The following is a 15,250-nucleotide window of genomic DNA, read 5'->3' as shown; positions in this document are numbered from 1 at the left end:
TATCGGTGTACCATATCCTAACACAAATGAATTGAGAAGGGTTCACTGCCACTTGTCTGGGGAAAAAGATCTATAGATCTATGTCCTAATGTATGTGCTACAGTTGTTTAGAGAGTGTTAGCAAGTGAGGCGTGGGATTCAAAGAAGTATGGGAGGTTAAAATTACAAATTGGGATTTGATTTTCTAATGAGCTGTTGATTTTCACAATAATATAGACTCCATAGTATTGATCTGTTTACCCTTTGTAAAAATTGTGCTAACAGTGGACTTTTCCATCTGCAGATTATACTGAATGGCCAGCAGTGGCAGCGTTTCACCACAGAATTTCTCTGCCTTGCCGAGACTGAAGAAAAAAAAAAAAGCAAATCTTCCGGCATACGGCATCATTTGACCAATTTATATGGTAAGTAAAACTCACAATCATTCCTTTAGGCATTAAAAAGACGTTCACAGCTTTTGAATTTCCTCATTACCTTCTAGTGGGAGCCTGTGCCTGAATATATTTTCTTTCAATATAGAAGTAATATGGATCACATTGTGTTGGTCATGATAGCTAACAAAAACTGACTGCCTTCAACACTACTAAGGCCTGCTTTAGATCCAAGTGCTAGCAATGTTCCACTTGAGGAATTTGCTGCCTTTGAGTTTGAAATGCACTATCTCACTTGAGAACGATAGTGTTTCCTTCTCACAGAAGGAAGCTCATTTAACGTCTTCCCCTGCACATTGTATGTTGGACTCTGATACTCAAGATGGATTGATATTAAGGATAATCTCTATTTTTGTATCCCCATCCACTTTCAAAAAGGCCCCTATGCTTTGAGTGGTTCAGAGTCCTTTATCATTCCCCCTCCTACTTGCCCTACAAACACAGATAGTAACCTACTGCATACCTTCTGAAATCTCATCCTCCTGTGTGGTCAGCTTCCACAAGGACAATTGGTCCACTGGTGCTCTGACGTCATAAAGCTAAAGCAAGAATGTTGTCTGACCTGAGGGCCACTCTGTTGCCTAGCAAGCTGACATCATAAAGCAAAAACAAGATGTTGTCTGACATGAGGGCCACTCTGTTGCCTATTAATCAGTAGGATACATTCATCTTGGTAATTAAATGAGTAGTAGGGTAGACAGGATGCCCTACTACGAACTAAGATGTTAAGATGAAAGAAATTGGGGCACTTTCTGAGACTTTTGAATTTGTATGAACGTACGTTTGAGCATAAGAGTCTCAACTTTACTATTGCTGAACTGGTAGGAATTGGCTAAAATGAGGATGATAAATAATCTATTCATCGTTTTTATTATTTCCATTAACTGTAGCATAACCCTTCCTCTCTCAACTTATCAGCTGGCTTAATTGCTATCGGTGTACCATATCCTAACACAAATGAATTGAGAAGGGTTCACTGCCACTTGTCTGGGAAAAAGATCTATAGATCTATGTCCTAATGTATGTGCTACAGTTGTTTAGAGAGTGTTAGCAAGTGAGGCGTGGGATTCAAAGAAGTATGGGAGGTTAAAATTACAAATTGGGATTTGATTTTCTAATGAGCTGTTGATTTTCACAATAATATAGACTCCATAGTATTGATCTGTTTACCGTTTGTAAAAATTGTGCTAACAGTGGACTTTTCCATCTGCAGATTATACTGAATGGCCAGCAGTGGCAGCGTTTCACCACAGAATTTCTCTGCCTTGCCGAGACTGAAGAAAAAAAAAAAAGCAAATCTTCCGGCATACGGCATCATTTGACCAATTTATATGGTAAGTAAAACTCACAATCATTCCTTTAGGCATTAAAAAGACGTTCACAGCTTTTGAATTTCCTCATTACCTTCTAGTGGGAGCCTGTGCCTGAATATATTTTCTTTCAATATAGAAGTAATATGGATCACATTGTGTTGGTCATGATAGCTAACAAAAACTGACTGCCTTCAACACTACTAAGGCCTGCTTTAGATCCTAGTGCTAGCAATGTTCCACTTGAGGAATTTGCTGCCTTTGACTTTGAAATGCACTATCTCACTTGAGAACGATAGTGTTTCCTTCTCACAGAAGGAAGCTCATTTAACGTCTTCCCCTGCACTTTGTATGTTGGACTCTGATACTCAAGATGGATTGATATTAAGGATAATCTCTATTTTTGTATTCCCATCCACTTTCAAAAAGGCCCCTATGCTTTGAGTGGTTCAGAGTCCTTTATCATTCCCCCTCCTACTTGCCTTACAAACACAGATAGTAACCTACTGCATACCTTCTGAAATCTCATCCTCCTGTGTAGTCAGCTTCCACAAGGACAATTGGTCCACTGGTGCTCTGATGTCATAAAGCTAAAGCAAGAATGTTGTCTGACCTGAGGGCCACTCTGTTGCCTAGCAAGCTGACATCATAAAGCAAAAACAAGATGTTGTCTGACATGAGGGCAACTCTGTTGCCTATTAATCAGTAGGATACATTCATCTTGGTAATTAAATGAGTAGTAGGGTAGACAGGATGCCCTACTGCAAACTAAGATGTTAAGATGAAAGAAATTGGGGCACTTTCTGAGACTTCTGAATTTGTATGAACGTACGTTTGAGCATAAGAGTCTCAACTTTACTATTGCTGAACTGGTAGGAATTGGCTAAAATGAGGATGGTAAATACTCTATTCCTCGTTTTTATTATTTCCATTAACTGTAGCATAACCCTTCCTCTTTTAACTTAGCTGGCGTAATTGCTATCGGTGTACCATATCCTAACACAAATGAATTGAGAAGGGTTCACTGCCACTTGTCTGGGAAAAAGATCTATAGATCTATGTCCTAATGTATGTGCTACAGTTGTTTAGAGAGTGTTAGCAAGTGAGGCGTGGGATTCAAAGAAGTATGGGAGGTTAAAATTACAAATTGGGATTTGATTTTCTAATGAGCTGTTGATTTTCACAATAATATAGACTCCATGGTATTGATCTGTTTACCCTTTGTAAAAATTATGCTAACAGTGGACTTTTCCATCTGCAGATTATACTGAATGGCCAGCAGTGGCAGCGTTTCACCACAGAATTTCTCTGCCTTGCCGAGACTGAAGAAAAAAAAAAAAAGCAAATCTTCCGGCATACGGCATCATTTGACCAATCTATATGGTAAGTAAAACTCACAATCATTCCTTTAGGCATTAAAAAGAGGTTCACAGCTTTTGAATTTCCTCATTACCTTCTAGTGGGAGCCTGTGCCTGAATATATTTTCTTTCAATATAGAAGTAATATGGATCACATTGTGTTGGTCATGATAGCTAACAAAAACTGACTGCCTTCAACACTACTAAAGCCTGCTTTAGATCCTAGTGCTAGCAATGTTCCACTTGAGGAATTTGCTGCCTTTGAGTTTGAAATGCACTATCTCACTTGAGAACGATAGTGTTTCCTTCTCACAGAAGGAAGCTCATTTAACGTCTTCCCCTGCACTTTGTATGTTGGACTCTGATACTCAAGATGGATTGGTATTAAGGATAATCTCTATTTTTGTATCCCCATCCACTTTCAAAAAGGCCCCTATGCTTTGAGTGGTTCATAGTCCTTTACCATTCCCCCTCCTACTTGCCTTACAAACACAGATAGTAACCTACTGCATACCTTCTGAAATCTCATCCTCCTGTGTGGTCAGCTTCCACAAGGACAATTGGTCCACCGGTGCTCTGACGTCATAAAGCTAAAGCAAGAATGTTGTCTGACCTGAGGGCCACTCTGTTGCCTAGCAAGCTGACATCATAAAGCAAAAACAAGATGTTGTCTGACATGAGGGCCACTCTGTTGCCTATTAATCAGTAGGATACATTCATCTTGGTAATTAAATGAGTAGTAGGGTAGACAGGATGCCCTACTACAAACTAAGATGTTAAGATGAAAGAAATTGGGGCACTCTCTGAGACTTCTGAATTTGTATGAACGTACGTTTGAGCATAAGAGTCTCAACTTTACTATTGCTGAACTGGTAGGAATTGGCTAAAATGAGGATGGTAAATACTCTATTCCTCGTTTTTATTATTTCCATTAACTGTAGCATAACCCTTCCTCTTTTAACTTATCAGCTGGCGTAATTGCTATCGGTGTACCATATCCTAACACAAATGAATTGAGAAGGGTTCACTGCCACTTGTCTGGGAAAAAGATCTATAGATCTATGTCCTAATGTATGTGCTACAGTTGTTTAGAGAGTGTTAGCAAGTGAGGCGTGGGATTCAAAGAAGTATGGGAGGTTAAAATTACAAATTGGGATTTGATTTTCTAATGAGCTGTTGATTTTCACAATAATATAGACTCCATAGTATTGATCTGTTTACCCTTTGTAAAAATTGTGCTAACAGTGGACTTTTCCATCTGCAGATTATACTGAATGGCCAGCAGTGGCAGCGTTTCACCACAAAATTTCTCTGCCTTGCCGAGACTGAAGAAAATAAAAACGCAAATCTTCCGGCATACTGCATCATTTGACCAATTTATATGGTAAGTAAAACTCACAATCATTCCTTTAGGCATTAAAAAGACGTTCACAGCTTTTGAATTTCCTCATTACCTTCTAGTGGGAGTCTGTGCCTGAATATATTTTCTTTCAATATAGAAGTAATATGGATCACATTGTGTTGGTCATGATAGCTAACAAAAACTGACTGCCTTCAACACTACTAAAGCCTGCTTTAGATCCTAGTGCTAGCAATGTTCCACTTGAGGAATTTGCTGCCTTTGAGTTTGAAATGCACTATCTCACTTGAGAACGATAGTGTTTCCTTCTCACAGAAGGAAGCTCATTTAACGTCTTCCCCTGCACTTTGTATGTTGGACTCTGATACTCAAGATGGATTGGTATTAAGGATAATCTCTATTTTTGTATCCCCATCCACTTTCAAAAAGGCCCCTATGCTTTGAGTGGTTCATAGTCCTTTACCATTCCCCCTCCTACTTGCCTTACAAACACAGATAGTAACCTACTGCATACCTTCTGAAATCTCATCCTCCTGTGTGGTCAGCTTCCACAAGGACAATTGGTCCACCGGTGCTCTGACGTCATAAAGCTAAAGCAAGAATGTTGTCTGACCTGAGGGGCCACTCTGTTGCCTAGCAAGCTGACATCATAAAGCAAAAACAAGATGTTGTCTGACATGAGGGCCACTCTGTTGCCTATTAATCAGTAGGATACATTCATCTTGGTAATTAAATGAGTAGTAGGGTAGACAGGATGCCCTACTACAAACTAAGATGTTAAGATGAAAGAAATTGGGGCACTCTCTGAGACTTCTGAATTTGTATGAACGTACGTTTGAGCATAAGAGTCTCAACTTTACTATTGCTGAACTGGTAGGAATTGGCTAAAATGAGGATGGTAAATAATCTATTCCTCGTTTTTATTATTTCCATTAACTGTAGCATAACCCTTCCTCTCTCAACTTATCAGCTGGCGTAATTGCTATCGGTATACCATATCCTAACACAAATGAATTGAGAAGGGTTCACTGCCACTTGTCTGGGAAAAAGATCTATAGATCTATGTCCTAATGTATGTGCTACAGTTGTTTAGAGAGTGTTAGCAAGTGAGGCGTGGGATTCAAAGAAGTATGGGAGGTTAAAATTACAAATTGGGATTTGATTTTCTAATGAGCTGTTGATTTTCACAATAATATAGACTCCATAGTATTGATCTGTTTACCCTTTGTAAAAATTGTGCTAACAGTGGACTTTTCCATCTGCAGATTATACTGAATGGCCAGCAGTGGCAGCGTTTCACCACAGAATTTCTCTGCCTTGCCGAGACTGAAGAAAAAAAAAAAGCAAATCTTCCGGCATACGGCATCATTTGACCAATTTATATGGTAAGTAAAACTCACAATCATTCCTTTAGGCATTTAAAAGACGTTCACAGCTTTTGAATTTCCTCATTACCTTCTAGTGGGAGCCTGTGCCTGAATATATTTTCTTTCAATATAGAAGTAATATGGATCACATTGTGTTGGTCATGATAGCTAACAAAAACTGACTGCCTTCAACACTACTAAGGCCTGCTTTAGATCCTAGTGCTAGCAATGTTCCACTTGAGGAATTTGCTGCCTTTGAGTTTGAAATGCACTATCTCACTTGAGAACGATAGTGTTTCCTTCTCACAGAAGGAAGCTCATTTAACGTCTTCCCCTGCACTTTGTATGTTGGACTCTGATACTCAAGATGGATTGATATTAAGGATAATCTCTATTTTTGTATCCCCATCCACTTTCAAAAAGGCCCCTATGCTTTGAGTGGTTCAGAGTCCTTTATCATTCCCCCTCCTACTTGCCTTACAAACACAGATAGTAACCTACTGCATACCTTCTGAAATCTCATCCTCCTGTGTGGTCAGCTTCCACAAGGACAATTGTTCCACTGGTGCTCTGACGTCATAAAGCTAAAGCAAGAATGTTGTCTGACCTGAGGGCCACTCTGTTGCCTAGCAAGCTGACATCATAAAGCAAAAACAAGATGTTGTCTGACATGAGGGCCACTCTGTTGCCTATTAATCAGTAGGATACATTCATCTTGGTAATTAAATGAGTAGTAGGGTAGACAGGATGCCCTACTGCAAACTAAGATGTTAAGATGAAAGAAATTGGGGCACTTTCTGAGACTTCTGAATTTGTATGAACGTACGTTTGAGCATAAGAGTCTCAACTTTACTATTGCTGAACTGGTAGGAATTGGCTAAAATGAGGATGGTAAATACTCTATTCCTCGTTTTTATTATTTCCATTAACTGTAGCATAACCCTTCCTCTTTTAACTTATCAGCTGGCGTAATTGCTGTCGGTGTACCATATCCTAACACAAATGAATTGAGAAGGGTTCACTGCCACTTGTCTGGGAAAAAGATCTATAGATCTATGTCCTAATGTATGTGCTACAGTTGTTTAGAGAGTGTTAGCAAGTGAGGCGTGGGATTCAAAGAAGTATGGGAGGTTAAAATTACAAATTGGGATTTGATTTTCTAATGAGCTGTTGATTTTCACAATAATATAGACTCCATAGTATTGATCTGTTTACCCTTTGTAAAAATTGTGCTAACAGTGGACTTTTCCATCTGCAGATTATACTGAATGGCCAGCAGTGGCAGCGTTTCACCACAGAATTTCTCTGCCTTGCCGAGACTGAAGAAAAAAAAAAAAGCAAATCTTCCGGCATACGGCATCATTTGACCAATTTATATGGTAAGTAAAACTCACAATCATTCCTTTAGGCATTAAAAAGACGTTCACAGCTTTTGAATTTCCTCATTACCTTCTAGTGGGAGCCTGTGCCTGAATATATTTTCTTTCAATATAGAAGTAATATGGATCACATTGTGTTGGTCATGATAGCTAACAAAAACTGACTGCCTTCAACACTACTAAGGCCTGCTTTAGATCCTAGTGCTAGCAATGTTCCACTTGAGGAATTTGCTGCCTTTGACTTTGAAATGCACTATCTCACTTGAGAACGATAGTGTTTCCTTCTCACAGAAGGAAGCTCATTTAACGTCTTCCCCTGCACTTTGTATGTTGGACTCTGATACTCAAGATGGATTGGTATTAAGGATAATCTCTATTTTTGTATCCCCATCCACTTTCAAAAAGGCCCCTATGCTTTGAGTGGTTCATAGTCCTTTACCATTCCCCCTCCTACTTGCCTTACAAACACAGATAGTAACCTACTGCATACCTTCTGAAATCTCATCCTCCTGTGTGGTCAGCTTCCACAAGGACAATTGGTCCACTGGTGCTCTGACGTCATAAAGCTAAAGCAAGAATGTTGTCTGAGCTGAGGGCCACTCTGTTGCCTAGCAAGCTGACATCATAAAGCAAAAACAAGATGTTGTCTGACATGAGGGCCACTCTGTTGCCTATTAATCAGTAGGATACATTCATCTTGGTAATTAAATGAGTAGTAGGGTAGACAGGATGCCCTACTACAAACTAAGATGTTAAGATGAAAGAAATTGGGGCACTCTCTGAGACTTCTGAATTTGTATGAACGTACGTTTGAGCATAAGAGTCTCAACTTTACTATTTCTGAACTGGTAGGAATTGGCTAAAATGAGGATGGTAAATAATCTATTCCTCGTTTTTATTATTTCCATTAACTGTAGCATAACCCTTCCTCTCTCAACTTATCAGCTGGCGTAATTGCTATCGGTGTACCATATCCTAACACAAATGAATTGAGAAGGGTTCACTGCCACTTGTCTGGGAAAAAGATCTATAGATCTATGTCCTAATGTATGTGCTACAGTTGTTTAGAGAGTGTTAGCAAGTGAGGCGTGGGATTCAAAGAAGTATGGGAGGTTAAAATTACAAATTGGGATTTGATTTTCTAATGAGCTGTTGATTTTCACAATAATATAGACTCCATAGTATTGATCTGTTTACCCTTTGTAAAAATTGTGCTAACAGTGGACTTTTCCATCTGCAGATTATACTGAATGGCCAGCAGTGGCAGCGTTTCACCACAGAATTTCTCTGCCTTGCCGAGACTGAAGAAAAAAAAAAAAGCAAATCTTCCGGCATACGGCATCATTTGACCAATTTATATGGTAAGTAAAACTCACAATCATTCCTTTAGGCATTTAAAAGACGTTCACAGCTTTTGAATTTCCTCATTACCTTCTAGTGGGAGCCTGTGCCTGAATATATTTTCTTTCAATATAGAAGTAATATGGATCACATTGTGTTGGTCATGATAGCTAACAAAAACTGACTGCCTTCAACACTACTAAGGCCTGCTTTAGATCCTAGTGCTAGCAATGTTCCACTTGAGGAATTTGCTGCCTTTGAGTTTGAAATGCACTATCTCACTTGAGAACGATTGTGTTTCCTTCTCACAGAAGGAAGCTCATTTAACGTCTTCCCCTGCACTTTGTATGTTGGACTCTGATACTCAAGATGGATTGATATTAAGGATAATCTCTATTTTTGTATCCCCACCACTTTCAAAAAGGCCCCTATGCTTTGAGTGGTTCAGAGTCCTTTATCATTCCCCCTCCTACTTGCCTTACAAACACAGATAGTAACCTACTGCATACCTTCTGAAATCTCATCCTCCTGTGTGGTCAGCTTCCACAAGGACAATTGTTCCACTGGTGCTCTGACGTCATAAAGCTAAAGCAAGAATGTTGTCTGACCTGAGGGCCACTCTGTTGCCTAGCAAGCTGACATCATAAAGCAAAAACAAGATGTTGTCTGACATGAGGGCCACTCTGTTGCCTATTAATCAGTAGGATACATTCATCTTGGTAATTAAATGAGTAGTAGGGTAGACAGGATGCCCTACTGCAAACTAACATGTTAAGATGAAAGAAATTGGGGCACTTTCTGAGACTTCTGAATTTGTATGAACGTACGTTTGAGCATAAGAGTCTCAACTTTACTATTGCTGAACTGGTAGGAATTGGCTAAAATGAGGATGGTAAATACTCTATTCCTCGTTTTTATTATTTCCATTAACTGTAGCATAACCCTTCCTCTTTTAACTTATCAGCTGGCGTAATTGCTGTCGGTGTACCATATCCTAACACAAATGAATTGAGAAGGGTTCACTGCCACTTGTCTGGGAAAAAGATCTATAGATCTATGTCCTAATGTATGTGCTACAGTTGTTAAGAGAGTGTTAGCAAGTGAGGCGTGGGATTCAAAGAAGTATGGGAGGTTAAAATTACAAATTGGGATTTGATTTTCTAATGAGCTGTTGATTTTCACAATAATATAGACTCCATAGTATTGATCTGTTTACCCTTTGTAAAAATTGTGCTAACAGTAGACTTTTCCATCTGCAGATTATACTGAATGGCCAGCAGTGGCAGCGTTTCACCACAGAATTTCTCTGCCTTGCCGAGACTGAAGAAAAAAAAACGCAAATCTTCCGGCATACTGCATCATTTGACCAATTTATATGGTAAGTAAAACTCACAATCATTCCTTTAGGCATTAAAAAGACGTTCACAGCTTTTGAATTTCCTCATTACCTTCTAGTGGGAGCCTGTGCCTGAATATATTTTCTTTCAATATAGAAGTAATATGGATCACATTGTGTTGGTCATGATAGCTAACAAAAACTGACTGCCTTCAACACTACTAAGGCCTGCTTTAGATCCTAGTGCTAGCAATGTTCCACTTGAGGAATTTGCTGCCTTTGAGTTTGAAATGCACTATCTCACTTGAGAACGATAGTGTTTCCTTCTCACAGAAGGAAGCTCATTTAACGTCTTCCCCTGCACATTGTATGTTGGACTCTGATACTCAAGATGGATTGATATTAAGGATAATCTCTATTTTTGTATCCCCATCCACTTTCAAAAAGGCCCCTATGCTTTGAGTGGTTCAGAGTCCTTTATCATTCCCCCTCCTACTTGCCTTACAAACACAGATAGTAACCTACTGCATACCTTCTGAAATCTCATCCTCCTGTGTGGTCAGCTTCCACAAGGACAATTGGTCCACTGGTGCTCTGACGTCATAAAGCTAAAGCAAGAATGTTGTCTGACCTGAGGGCCACTCTGTTGCCTAGCAAGCTGACATCATAAAGCAAAAACAAGATGTTGTCTGACATGAGGGCCACTCTGTTGCCTATTAATCAGTAGGATACATTCATCTTGGTAATTAAATGAGTAGTAGGGTAGACAGGATGCCCTACTACAAACTAAGATGTTAAGATGAAAGAAATTGGGGCACTTTCTGAGACTTTTGAATTTGTATGAACGTACGTTTGAGCATAAGAGTCTCAACTTTACTATTGCTGAACTGGTAGGAATTGGCTAAAATGAGGATGATAAATAATCTATTCATCGTTTTTATTATTTCCATTAACTGTAGCATAACCCTTCCTCTCTCAACTTATCAGCTGGCTTAATTGCTATCGGTGTACCATATCCTAACACAAATGAATTGAGAAGGGTTCACTGCCACTTGTCTGGGAAAAAGATCTATAGATCTATGTCCTAATGTATGTGCTACAGTAGTTTAGAGAGTGTTAGCAAGTGAGGCGTGGGATTCAAAGAAGTATGGGAGGTTAAAATTACAAATTGGGATTTGATTTTCTAATGAGCTGTTGATTTTCACAATAATATAGACTCCATAGTATTGATCTGTTTACCCTTTGTAAAAATTGTGCTAACAGTGGACTTTTCCATCTGCAGATTATACTGAATGGCCAGCAGTGGCAGCGTTTCACCACAGAATTTCTCTGCCTTGCCGAGACTGAAGAAAAAAAAACGCAAATCTTCCGGCATACTGCATCATTTGACCAATTTATATGGTAAGTAAAACTCACAATCATTCCTTTAGGCATTAAAAAGACGTTCACAGCTTTTGAATTTCCTCATTACCTTCTAGTGGGAGCCTGTGCCTGAATATATTTTCTTTCAATATAGAAGTAATATGGATCACATTGTGTTGGTCATGATAGCTAACAAAAACTGACTGCCTTCAACACTACTAAGGCCTGCTTTAGATCCTAGTGCTAGCAATGTTCCACTTGAGGAATTTGCTGCCTTTGAGTTTGAAATGCACTATCTCACTTGAGAACGATAGTGTTTCCTTCTCACAGAAGGAAGCTCATTTAACGTCTTCCCCTGCACATTGTATGTTGGACTCTGATACTCAAGATGGATTGATATTAAGGATAATCTCTATTTTTGTATCCCCATCCACTTTCAAAAAGGCCCCTATGCTTTGAGTGGTTCAGAGTCCTTTATCATTCCCCCTCCTACTTGCCTTACAAACACAGATAGTAACCTACTGCATACCTTCTGAAATCTCATCCTCCTGTGTGGTCAGCTTCCACAAGGACAATTGGTCCACTGGTGCTCTGACGTCATAAAGCTAAAGCAAGAATGTTGTCTGACCTGAGGGCCACTCTGTTGCCTAGCAAGCTGACATCATAAAGCAAAAACAAGATGTTGTCTGACATGAGGGCCACTCTGTTGCCTATTAATCAGTAGGATACATTCATCTTGGTAATTAAATGAGTAGTAGGGTAGACAGGATGCCCTACTACAAACTAAGATGTTAAGATGAAAGAAATTGGGGCACTTTCTGAGACTTTTGAATTTGTATGAACGTACGTTTGAGCATAAGAGTCTCAACTTTACTATTGCTGAACTGGTAGGAATTGGCTAAAATGAGGATGATAAATAATCTATTCATCGTTTTTATTATTTCCATTAACTGTAGCATAACCCTTCCTCTCTCAACTTATCAGCTGGCTTAATTGCTATCGGTGTACCATATCCTAACACAAATGAATTGAGAAGGGTTCACTGCCACTTGTCTGGGAAAAAGATCTATAGATCTATGTCCTAATGTATGTGCTACAGTTGTTTAGAGAGTGTTAGCAAGTGAGGCGTGGGATTCAAAGAAGTATGGGAGGTTAAAATTACAAATTGGGATTTGATTTTCTAATGAGCTGTTGATTTTCACAATAATATAGACTCCATAGTATTGATCTGTTTACCCTTTGTAAAAATTGTGCTAACAGTGGACTTTTCCATCTGCAGATTATACTGAATGGCCAGCAGTGGCAGCGTTTCACCACAGAATTTCTCTGCCTTGCCGAGACTGAAGAAAAAAAAAAAAGCAAATCTTCCGGCATACGGCATCATTTGACCAATTTACCAATTTATATGGTAAGTAAAACTCACAATCATTCCTTTAGGCATTAAAAAGACGTTCACAGCTTTTGAATTTCCTCATTACCTTCTAGTGGGAGCATGTGCCTGAATATATTTTCTTTCAATATAGAAGTAATATGGATCACATTGTGTTGGTCATGATAGCTAACAAAAACTGACTGCCTTCAACACTACTAAAGCCTGCTTTAGATCCTAGTGCTAGCAATGTTCCACTTGAGAAATTTGCTGCCTTTGAGTTTGAAATGCACTATCTCACTTGAGAACGATAGTGTTTCCTTCTCACAGAAGGAAGCTCATTTAACGTCTTCCCCTGCACTTTGTATGTTGGACTCTGATACTCAAGATGGATTGGTATAAGGATAATCTCTATTTTTGTATCCCCATCCACTTTCAAAAAGGCCCCTATGCTTTGAGTGGTTCATAGTCCTTTACCATTCCCCCTCCTACTTGCCTTACAAACACAGATAGTAACCTACTGCATACCTTCTGAAATCTCATCCTCCTGTGTGGTCAGCTTCCACAAGGACAATTGGTCCACTGGTGCTCTGACGTCATAAAGCTAAAGCAAGAATGTTGTCTGACCTGAGGGCCACTCCGTTGCCTAGCAAGCTGACATCATAAAGCAAAAACAAGATGTTGTCTAACATGAGGGCCACTCTGTTGCCTATTAATCAGTAGGATACATTCATCTTGGTAATTAAATGAGTAGTAGGGTAGACAGGATGCCCTACTACGAACTAAGATGTTAAGATGAAAGAAATTGGGGCACTTTCTGAGACTTCTGAATTTGTATGAATGTACGTTTGAGCATAAGAGTCTCAACTTTACTATTGCTGAACTGGTAGGAATTGGCTAAAATGAGGATGGTAAATAATCTATTCATCGTTTTTATTATTTCCATTAACTGTAGCATAACCCTTCCTCTCTCAACTTATCAGCTGGCTTAATTGCTATCGGTGTACCATATCCTAACACAAATGAATTGAGAAGGGTTCACTGCCACTTGTCTGGGAAAAAGATCTATAGATCAATGTCCTAATGTATGTGCTACAGTTGTTTAGAGAGTGTTAGCAAGTGAGGCGTGGGATTCAAAGAAGTATGGGAGGTTAAAATTACAAATTGGGATTTGATTTTCTAATGAGCTGTTGATTTTCACAATAATATAGACTCCATAGTATTGATCTGTTTACCCTTTGTAAAAATTGTGCTAACAGTGGACTTTTCCATCTGCAGATTATACTGAATGGCCAGCAGTGGCAGCGTTTCACCACAGAATTTCTCTGCCTTGCCGAGACTGAAGAAAAAAAAACGCAAATCTTCCGGCATACTGCATCATTTGACCAATTTATATGGTAAGTAAAACTCACAATCATTCCTTTAGGCATTAAAAAGACGTTCACAGCTTTTGAATTTCCTCATTACCTTTTAGTGGGAGCCTGTGCCTGAATATATTTTCTTTCAATATAGAAGAAATATGGATCACATTGTGTTGGTCATGATAGCTAACAAAAACTGACTGCCTTCAACACTACTAAGGCCTGCTTTAGATCCAAGTGCTAGCAATGTTCCACTTGAGGAATTTGCTGCCTTTGAGTTTGAAATGCACTATCTCACTTGAGAACGATAGTGTTTCCTTCTCACAGAAGGAAGCTCATTTAACGTCTTCCCCTGCACTTTGTATGTTGGACTCTGATACTCAAGATGGATTGATATTAAGGATAATCTCTATTTTTGTATCCCCATCCACTTTCAAAAAGGCCCCTATGCTTTGAGTGGTTCAGAGTCCTTTATCATTCCCCCTCCTACTTGCCTTACAAACACAGATAGTAACCTACTGCATACCTTCTGAAATCTCATCCTCCTGTGTGGTCAGCTTCCACAAGGACAATTGGTCCACTGGTGCTCTGACGTCATAAAGCTAAAGCAAGAATGTTGCCTGACCTGAGGGCCACTCTGTTGCCTAGCAAGCTGACATCATAAAGCAAAAACAAGATGTTGTCTGACATGAGGGCCACTCTGTTGCCTATTAATCAGTAGGATACATTCATCTTGGTAATTAAATGAGTAGTAGGGTAGACAGGATGCCCTACTGCAAACTAACATGTTAAGATGAAAGAAATTGGGGCACTTTCTGAGACTTCTGAATTTGTATGAACGTACGTTTGAGCATAAGAGTCTCAACTTTACTATTGCTGAACTGGTAGGAATTGGCTAAAATGAGGATGGTAAATACTCTATTCCTCGTTTTTATTATTTCCATTAACTGTAGCATAACCCTTCCTCTTTTAACTTATCAGCTGGCGTAATTGCTGTCGGTGTACCATATCCTAACACAAATGAATTGAGAAGGGTTCACTGCCACTTGTCTGGGAAAAAGATCTATAGATCTATGTCCTAATGTATGTGCTACAGTTGTTAAGAGAGTGTTAGCAAGTGAGGCGTGGGATTCAAAGAAGTATGGGAGGTTAAAATTACAAATTGGGATTTGATTTTCTAATGAGCTGTTGATTTTCACAATAATATAGACTCCATAGTATTGATCTGTTTACCCTTTGTAAAAATTGTGCTAACAGTAGACTTTTCCATCTGCA

The sequence above is a fragment of the Lissotriton vulgaris genome, chromosome 8 (assembly GCF_964263255.1).
Source record: "Lissotriton vulgaris chromosome 8, aLisVul1.2, whole genome shotgun sequence".
In the NCBI taxonomy this organism is placed as follows: domain Eukaryota; kingdom Metazoa; phylum Chordata; class Amphibia; order Caudata; family Salamandridae; genus Lissotriton; species Lissotriton vulgaris.
This window is presented reverse-complemented; position numbering follows the sequence as displayed.